This window comes from Egretta garzetta, unplaced genomic scaffold (genome assembly GCF_000687185.1).
Source record: "Egretta garzetta isolate BGI_Z169 unplaced genomic scaffold, ASM68718v1 scaffold202, whole genome shotgun sequence".
NCBI classification, from domain to species: Eukaryota; Metazoa; Chordata; class Aves; order Pelecaniformes; family Ardeidae; genus Egretta; species Egretta garzetta.
Genome location: NW_009258891.1, coordinates 1,468,190 through 1,476,703, shown reverse-complemented (window position 1 = coordinate 1,476,703; position 8,514 = coordinate 1,468,190).

The window sequence follows — 8,514 nt, the reverse complement described above, 5'->3', positions numbered from 1 at the left end:
CCGCTAAGGCCTGGCTTGTGAACAGCCCAAACACATCATCTGCCCCTTCTTGCTCCATGGCAACACCAGCCTTCCCCAGCCAGCCCAGCCATGAGGAAGCAGGGAGGGTGCCCCAGGGGTGCTGGGGGGATCTCTCCAGCCCACAGGATATGTCTGTGGGGCAGCAAGAAGGAATTCAAGGGGTTGGAGGCCAAGCAGGCTCTCAGATGTGTTTCTACCACGAGCTTGGCAAGCAGTGGTCCATGCATCGCTCCCGGTTGGCGTGCACTGACTGCATTTCGTGACGAGGCTTTCTGGGCACCAGAGGGTCTTGTTGCCAGCCCAACCTCCTGCTGGTGCACAGGACCCTGCTGAATGCGGGCATGCAGGGGGTAGCAGGGGTAAGGTCCTGTTCGCCCCAAGGGGGAAAGGCCCTGGGACCCCTCCTCTGAGCGTGGAGCTTGACCAGGTCTGGGATGCCCAGGCAAAAGCAAAGCCACATCCTTCTGAAAGGTTTCAGCCAGTGCCTGCAGTGACTAAGGGCAGCAGCCAGCCCACCAGCGGGGGGTGAGGGGAGTTTTGGGGATGCCCCTCGGCAGTAAGGGTGCCTTGCAAAGCCTGGATGCCCTTTTGGCAGGAGGACCCAGCCGTTGTTCCCTGACTGCCCTTCATTGTTAGGTTAACAGTTGGACTTGATGATCTTAAAGGTCTTTTCCAACCTAGACGGTTCTATGATTCTATTCATTACTGCTGGAGACACGGTAGGGTTACAAATCACCCATCCCGCACTGGCAAGAGTGTGACCCGATGCAGAAGAGAGGGAGAAGTCATACACAGCGAGGTCTCGCGTGGGTCGCCTGTGCTGTCCTGGCTGCAGCAGAGGATGCTCCCAGCCCCGGCCTCACGATCAACGGGCTCTGCTGGGCTTCAGGATGGGTCTAGGGGCTGGAGTAACAACAGACCCTGCTGCACGTCTCCCGTTTCACTTCCAAACTCCCGGTGGCCATGGCTCTTGGCGCCCTACTTCTGTGCTGGCAGCCCCCAGGCTGTGGACTCAGGGGCAGCTTGAAGGACCTCCTGGAGATGCTGCAGTGGCATCAAGGGCATGAGCCACCTACTTTGCCAGGGGCAGGAGGTGGCCATGGGCCAGATCCAACCTCTTTTGGGTGGGTTCAACTGCTGTTTACATGAGGAATTGCCTTGCTAGTACAGCTGGGATGCCTGGTCTGTGGCCATGCAATGCCATGCCATGCACACCCTTGCAATTCAGCAAGAGGTAAGAGGGGGTCTGCAGTCATGCAGAATCCTGGGGATGCCAAAATCATATGGAAGACCTCCGTCCCTCACTTTCTAGGGTGCTGGGCTGAAGCTGTACTGCTCCCAGATCTACATGCGGAGATGAGGCCATCAGGGTTGCCCTGTGGTGCAAGAAGAGGTCCCAGTCCCTGGGTGTGAACCAGGAGCCAGTCCGTGGTCTGGGCTGCAGCCAGACCTCCGTCACGTTCCTTGTGTAACCTTCCCCAGGGAACAGGTTTTCCCGGCTGGCGTCTGCTGGCTCCAGAGAGCAGAGGGTGCTCCAGGCCCATGCCTGACCTCCTGGGGCTGCCACACGGAGCAGGCTGGACGGGGTGGCAGGAGAGACGATGCCGAGATGCTCGGGCTGCCCACGCAAGCAGAATGTGTGGGAGGGGGCCAGGATGGTGCTCGGTTGCAATCAGCGTGGCTGGGGGGGGGACACGGCGAGCAGGGCAAGCCCAGCCCCAGGCCAGGTCTCGCCAGAGCCGTCGGTGCTCCTGGCTGCTGCCCCTTGGAGTTTGGGGTTGTGGGCGAGGTGTTTATTCTCCGTCAGGAGATAACCCCAGCAGGTTGGCAGGGAGAGGGGAGCACTTTGTCACGCAGCCTGTTGCCCTGCCAAGCGCACCTTGTTTGCTCAAGCAGTTTCATTTCTTTCCCACTGCAGTTTGTGTTACCTAACTGGCCTGGGACAATGTTTAACCAGCGCCAGCAGCAGCAGGGAACCTGTCTGCCTCACCTCCCGTGCCCCCGCTGTCCCCACCACCCGCCACCCCACTGTCATTGCCAACCGGCCAGGAGGCTTGGGGCAGAGGCGGGGGGTCTGTAGACCTCTCAGCTGCATGGGCACCCTGTGCCAGAGGAGGAGAAGAAGGCAGGGGTGTGCGGGCTCAGGCTGGGGGACCAGATCCTGCAGCCTCCCATGAAGCCTGAGTGGGTCTGTGGGGCGAAGAGCCGGGGAGCAGTGGAGCAGGGCGAGCGAGGCCGGGCACGCAGGCAGGCACACGTGCGCACACCCCCGCACACACTCGGGGTGACCCCTGCAGTCACCTCCGAGCCCGTAGTGAGCCAACCCAGCAAACTGGCATGGAAAAGAGATTATTCGTTTGGGTTTTTAATCTCCTTAGAGATGCCTGGATTTATGGCTGTGGCAAGCCACGGCAGAAAATGGAGAAAAAAAGGATTTTCCTCTAAAACAAGCTCCTCTCACGCATTGACACCGGGGTCTGCTGGGAAACTCTTCCCACCAGGTGATCCCAAGTTGAACACATTCCTGGCCCACAGTTCCCTTGGAAATATCTTGGTTGCCCTTCAAGTTTGAGCGTTAAGGTGGGTTTTCTCTTCCCCAAGACCACCCAAAGGGACACGGGAGCCATCGCTGATCCCTGGTCCCAGTTAGGGAAGAGGAGGGCAAGTTCACCCTTTGCCAGCGCCCATGGACCCAAAGCAAGCTGTTGTGGCTGAGATGTGGCAGATGGGAGCAGGGAGATGGGGTTTTGGCTGGGCCAGCAAGAAGGAGGCCAATACCCCACAGGCCAGACCATGAACTGCCCCGAGCACAACGGCATGACCTGATTTTCCAGCTGAGCCGGACCATGGCCACCCTTGCAGCGGATCAGGGTAGGTGGGAATGCGGTGGGGATGGGGGCAGGGACCCTGGGAACCCCCCGCTGTCCCACTGCCTTTTCGTCAAGCTCCCTGCAGTCTCCACTGGGTTTCACCCTTTCTTGCCCTCCTGCCTCTGGCTCTGCACTTCCATACTGGGAGCAACTGGGGGTGTGGGGGTCCCAGCTGCCTCCCCATTGCCACGTGCAACGAGCTCCCAGCAGCACAGGGGTGAAGATTGGCCCCAACTCCACAGAGAGGGCAGGAGAGAGCCCAGGTCTGGGTCCAGGGCAGCACCTGGCTCAGGTTGGCTCAAAATACCCAACGTCTTCTTTCCTTGGGGGAAACATTGCTGTGGCGGGGCGTTTCTTTGGTGTGTTTCTCCCTGGGGTACCCGGTCCAGGGAGGAATCAACCCTTCAGACTCAGAACGAGCTTACAGAAACAAAGAAAGGTTTGTAAATTGTTGGTTCTGGTCCTCCTAAAAACATCCAGGGGACAAAAGCCTTGGAAGCCTGGGGGAGACATTTACTGCAGCCGGCCTTCTGCAGCTGTGGCAAGAAACCCTCTTCCCGCTGGATTTCCCCTGGCGCTGCCCTTGACGGTCCCTGATCAGCCCCAGGCTTAATCCATGCCTCAAGGCAAATCGCTCCCAGGCTTCAGGAGGGGCTGTACCCGGAGGAGGTGTGCAGGGTTCGGCATGGGCAGAACCAGGCTCCAGAATCCCCAGGCTCTGCCATGGAAGCTGTTAGAGAGCAAAAGTGCCAGGCGGGTTGGGTTGCCCAGCCATTTTGGGTGCTTTTCCAGCCGGTTTGGGTGCTTTTCCAGCAGTGTTAGCAATCAGCTGGCATAAATATGCCAGGAGTAGCACCCTCCTGATGGGCACCCCGTCCGTGCACCCCGTCTGTACAGCCCTGAACTGATTGGGGAGCAGCCGGCGTTGGCACCCAGGGATGGCAGAGCAGGGGAGCCACCGGCGCCGGAGGGACTCTGCTCTGGGGACAGGCGTCCACTGAGCTGGGAACTAGGAGCAGCCTGGGGATCGGGGCGTTGCACGGGAGGGGACCTCTGCACCCTGCGGGGGGAGCGAAGGGTGCGGGGCAGGTTGCACAGCCACCGGTTGCGGTCCATCTTGCAGATGGATCTTTGTGCTGGGGGGCAAATGCAAGGGCTGGGGGTGTTTACACCTGTGCTTCTGGAAGCTGAACGGTACGAGGGGCGGGTTGTTGCTCGGGTGCGATACGGAGGGCAGAGTTATGGCCCAGGGATATACATCACACAGGAGCTGGGAAGGACAGCGCTGCCGGGGGTTGGTAGCAGGGTGCTGCCATGGCAGGCGCAAACCCAGCCCAGTTTCGGGGCTGGGCTGGCATGCCCAGGGCTGGGCAGGCCCCCCAGGGCTGCGTCCCTCTTCCCTGGGGTAACAGCAGTTACCTGGGCTCCCAGACAACGCTCCCTCCCGCCTCCAAGCCCAACACTTCCTTTGATAATTGCTTCCAGCAGTAGCTGCCCCGGGGGTGTCTGCCTCGGCCAGGAGAGCCACCCGCTGACAGCCACTCGCTGATGGTAACTCATCTATTAAAACCCTGGGCTGTTTGGTTGTTAAACAAGAGAGCGGCTGTTCCCACCGTAGGAACGGGGAAGCCACTGCGGTGGCTGCCTGGAACCAGAGGCAGCAGGCGGCCAGCGGGCTGGGCATGCCAGGGAGCACCCCCAGGGCATGGGGTACCACCTTGGGGCACGTCTGCCTGCCCATGCCCATCACCCCCTTTCCCTGTGGTCAGCATTGCATCCAAGCTTCTGCATCCCACCCATCCCTTGCCTCCAGCCAGAGCTCCTAGGGTTCTGGACTAGGAGGTCCTCTGCTTGCCTCCCTGGCATGCCAGCACATCCAGGATGGGGCTGGAGGGTTCAGGCTCCCCAAACAGTTGGCTCCTGGTTGCCCACAGGGTGATTCAGCACTGGGCATTTTCCCTGCAGCCTGGGAGCAAGGCAGAAGCTGCTCCATCACCCATGGGGAGGGACCACACCAGCCCCATCTGTCCTGTGCTGTGCTGGCTGCTTCTCTGGGACCAGGGCTCTGCATGCGGCTTGGCCATGCTGCACATGTGTGGCTCCTGCTGGCCACATCGGCTGGCCCCTGCTGCTCAGGAACAGACCTGGGGACCTGCTCCCAGCCCAAAGCTTTCTTCCCACCCAGGGCTGGCAAAGCTGCGTCTCTGCATCCTCCCCAGCTTGCGTTCCCTGCGCAGATGCTTCCCCTCCTGCAGAAAATGCCAGATCCTGGACTGCCCAGGTCAGGATAGATGTTCAGCCCTTGGTCCTCAGAAGGGTGGCACTGGTGGGTCTTCTGGGATGGTTGTCTCCCAGCTCCCTCCCTTCCCCTCCCTCCACCACTGCCACCAAAAGTCCCAGTCCTGTTTCATTGTGAAACAAAAAGAAATGTTCACGGCATTCTTGTTTCCTGGCCAACTCTGCCTTTTATTGTCCACCAAACACGGCACGGAGCCTGGCACGGCACCAGCTTGCAAACAGAGTCACTGGGCAGAGCACACGAGCTGGTAAGTCCAGGAATGAGACAGCATGAGCTGAAGGTCCCGACCGAGCTCACGGCATCAGCGGCAGGTTGGCAGATGCCAAAGAGGCTTCCCAAGGTTAGTGCAGCCCAAGTCCATCACACATACATTTGACTTCAATGGACCAATGCCTCCCGAGAGCTCCTACCTTCTCACAGGTGACCACACACCTCTAGCTCTTCTCCCCACATCCTGCTGAGCAAACCATGCAGGAACAAACCCAGAAACCCTCTGTTGAACCATCAGGATCTGCGGTCCTGAAAGCCCCGTGCCCTGGAAAGGCTTTCTCCAGGCTTGGCAATGGAGCACCTGGGGATGGGAGCAGTTGCAGACACTGCAGCTCCGGGATGTGGGGGACAGAGCGGTGTTAACTCATGGGCTGCAGCTCCCAGCTGGCGTTTTCTGTCCTCCAGCTTGTGCAGATTCATTTCACAGTGAGGTGCAGCAGCCCTGATCTCCTCCATTCTTTGCTCACCTTCCCACCCAGCTGTGGCCACATGCTCACCTTTAAGCTTTCAGCTGAGAAGCCAGGTAGCAAATGAAGATGTTTGAGCCCGCCAAACCATTTTGAGTACATTCTGGCCCCAGTTCAGCAAGGCACTGGTCATTGAGCTACTCTTTGAAAGCCACGGTTTTGAAAGCCAGTGTGGCCAGGACACTCCTCCTTGCTGCAGCGTGGAGGTGCATGAGCCCCAGCCCCCTGCCTTCCCCCACTGAAGCACCCCGGCACCCGCGGCAGAGCAGGGGAACACATGCAGAGAGGAAGGAAGAGGGGAACAAGGTGGTGGGGAGGGGAGGAAGAAGAGGAGCACTGGTGTCTGAAACGCTTGAGAGAAGATGCAAGGGAATGGTGGGAGCTGGAAGACAGATGAGCACCCTGCTGCAGCGCCATGTTCCTGGGTGCCTAAAGAAACCAGACACATGGGGAAAGATTTGCTGAGCATTTTATTGTGTCCATCAGGCCTGGACGGAGAGCGCAACCTCTCTCTGAAAAGAGTTCAGGGGGGTTCCTGGCCTCCAGCACCAGGCATGGCATGAGGGCTGCCGATGGCCAGCAACATTACAAGAGCACCTGGGGGGCATGGAAACCACCACACAGTCAGCGTGTGGCTCTGCGGGTGCCAGGGAGGTCAGGACTGTCACGGCAATGGACGGGAGCATCACACCCCTCCTGTGTCTCCTTCTGGCAGGGCTCAAGGGGTTGATGAGCAGAGATGGAAGACATATAATGAAATGCCCGGCCTGCTTTACCACATGAAATGGTATTTTCTGGATTTCCCTGCCTGCTGGCCCCCAAAGTTGATGGCTGGGCCAGTGGGAACATCCCCCAGCTCAACCTCTTCCAAAGCTCCTAGAAAAGCACCGCACCAGAGCGCATCACTGTGCCTCAGGGCAGGGTGACCCCCGCCAGCCCAAGCAATGTGTCCTGTCATTGGCCATGAACAACAGAAATTCCCAGCTGCCCGGTGTGTCCATACCACAGAGACAGGGATGGCGGTGCCCTGCCGAACTGCGGGTGCGCCCGCCGAGCACGGGACACGCTCTTGCGTCAGCTGCGCTCTCCTTCAGAGCCCTGGGGCAAAGGTCTGCTTGGGGTGGAGGTGGCAGAGCTCCCTCCGTCTCCAAAGGATGGGGTGAGCCGGGGACATGAAGATCTCAGCTGAGATGAGCTGAGAATCCAGTCCTGGTCATCCCAACACCAAGCCTTGAGGACGTCCCTTCACGTGGATCTGGCTGTGGGGCAAATCCCCTTGACTTGGGTTTGTTCATTCAGGGGACTGACCCCTAGGGTAGCAGGGTCTTCTCTGTCATGACACATCCCAGGGCAAGGTGATCCCATCTGCTGGCAAGCGCCGGCGGGCACAGTGTCCAGGCCACAGCCACCAATCTCAGCTGGGCTGAGGTGCCGTCATCATGGAGTAACGTGGTGGCAGCTCCTGGGGGATATTCAGGCTGGTGCTCCTCTAGTTTTTGCCTTCAGGACTGCAGGCAAGCAAGTCCAGGCCTGAGCCTGCTTTCAGGCAAAGGGTGGGTCCTACCAGAGGATCTCATTGCTCCAGGCCTGTCTAAAAGGAGACGAGTTTCAGAGCACGCTTTGTGGGAGCCACCTCCACCACTGCTGTTACATAAGGCGAGTTTTAGGGGGCCAGCGGGCTGAACCGATGAGAAGCCCAGTGCCTGAGCCATAGGGGGTACTGCTGAGCTCAAGGGGGGACGGGGACTTTGGGGCCAGGTCCTGCAGGATGAGACCACAGAGTGTGTTCACCGGCTGCACTGTCCCGGTGAGGTCTGCACCCCCCACCAGCACAACCTGCACCCGCGCAAAGGGCAGCCGCGGCGTTAGCGGCACTGGGTGCTTTCTGGTGCATGAGCAGCACCTGATACAGCAGCCACAGCGTGGCCAGTGCCCATCAGGTCATCTGCACAGGCTTCCAGATGTGGAGATGCCAGAGCTGCTGGGTGTCCCAGTGTTCTTCCCTGTAAATTACCAGTGCACCCAGCTGAGTGTGGTAAGACCTGGGTCTGTCTGGCACCAGGCTCCGACTGGTGAGATGCTGGGCTTGTCAGGAGCCAGGGGCAGAGGGGGCAGCAGGCCCACCAGGATGGACAGAAAGCGTCTGGTCCCAAATCTGCCTCTGCCAGTGGCCAGGATGGTCTGGGCAGGCTTTACAGGGTGAGGTGGGCACTGACTTCCCCGGGGCACGCAGGGGTAGCCCCTCGCCTTCCCCACCCCAACAGGGCGCGGGGACCCAAGTGCAGGAGACCCCGCTCCAGCCATGGGACTGGGAAGGCAGGGGCGCCATGCCATGCCTCGGGTGTTCGCTGAGCACAGCGGGAGGGGGAGAGGGGCACAGGGAGGGACCCAGTGCCCGTGGGCTGCTGTCCCCGCTCCTTGGGCATGCACCAGCCCCGAGGCTTCCCAGGGTCCCTGGTGCTGGGAGCCCTTCTCGAGCCGTCCCAGGGAGCAGGTCCCAAGGGTGGCTCTGGCTGTGGGCAGGTCCCCAGCCTTTGTGCCGAGCCCCATCCCTCCCGCAGCCTCCCTTCCCAGCAGTGACGGTGGC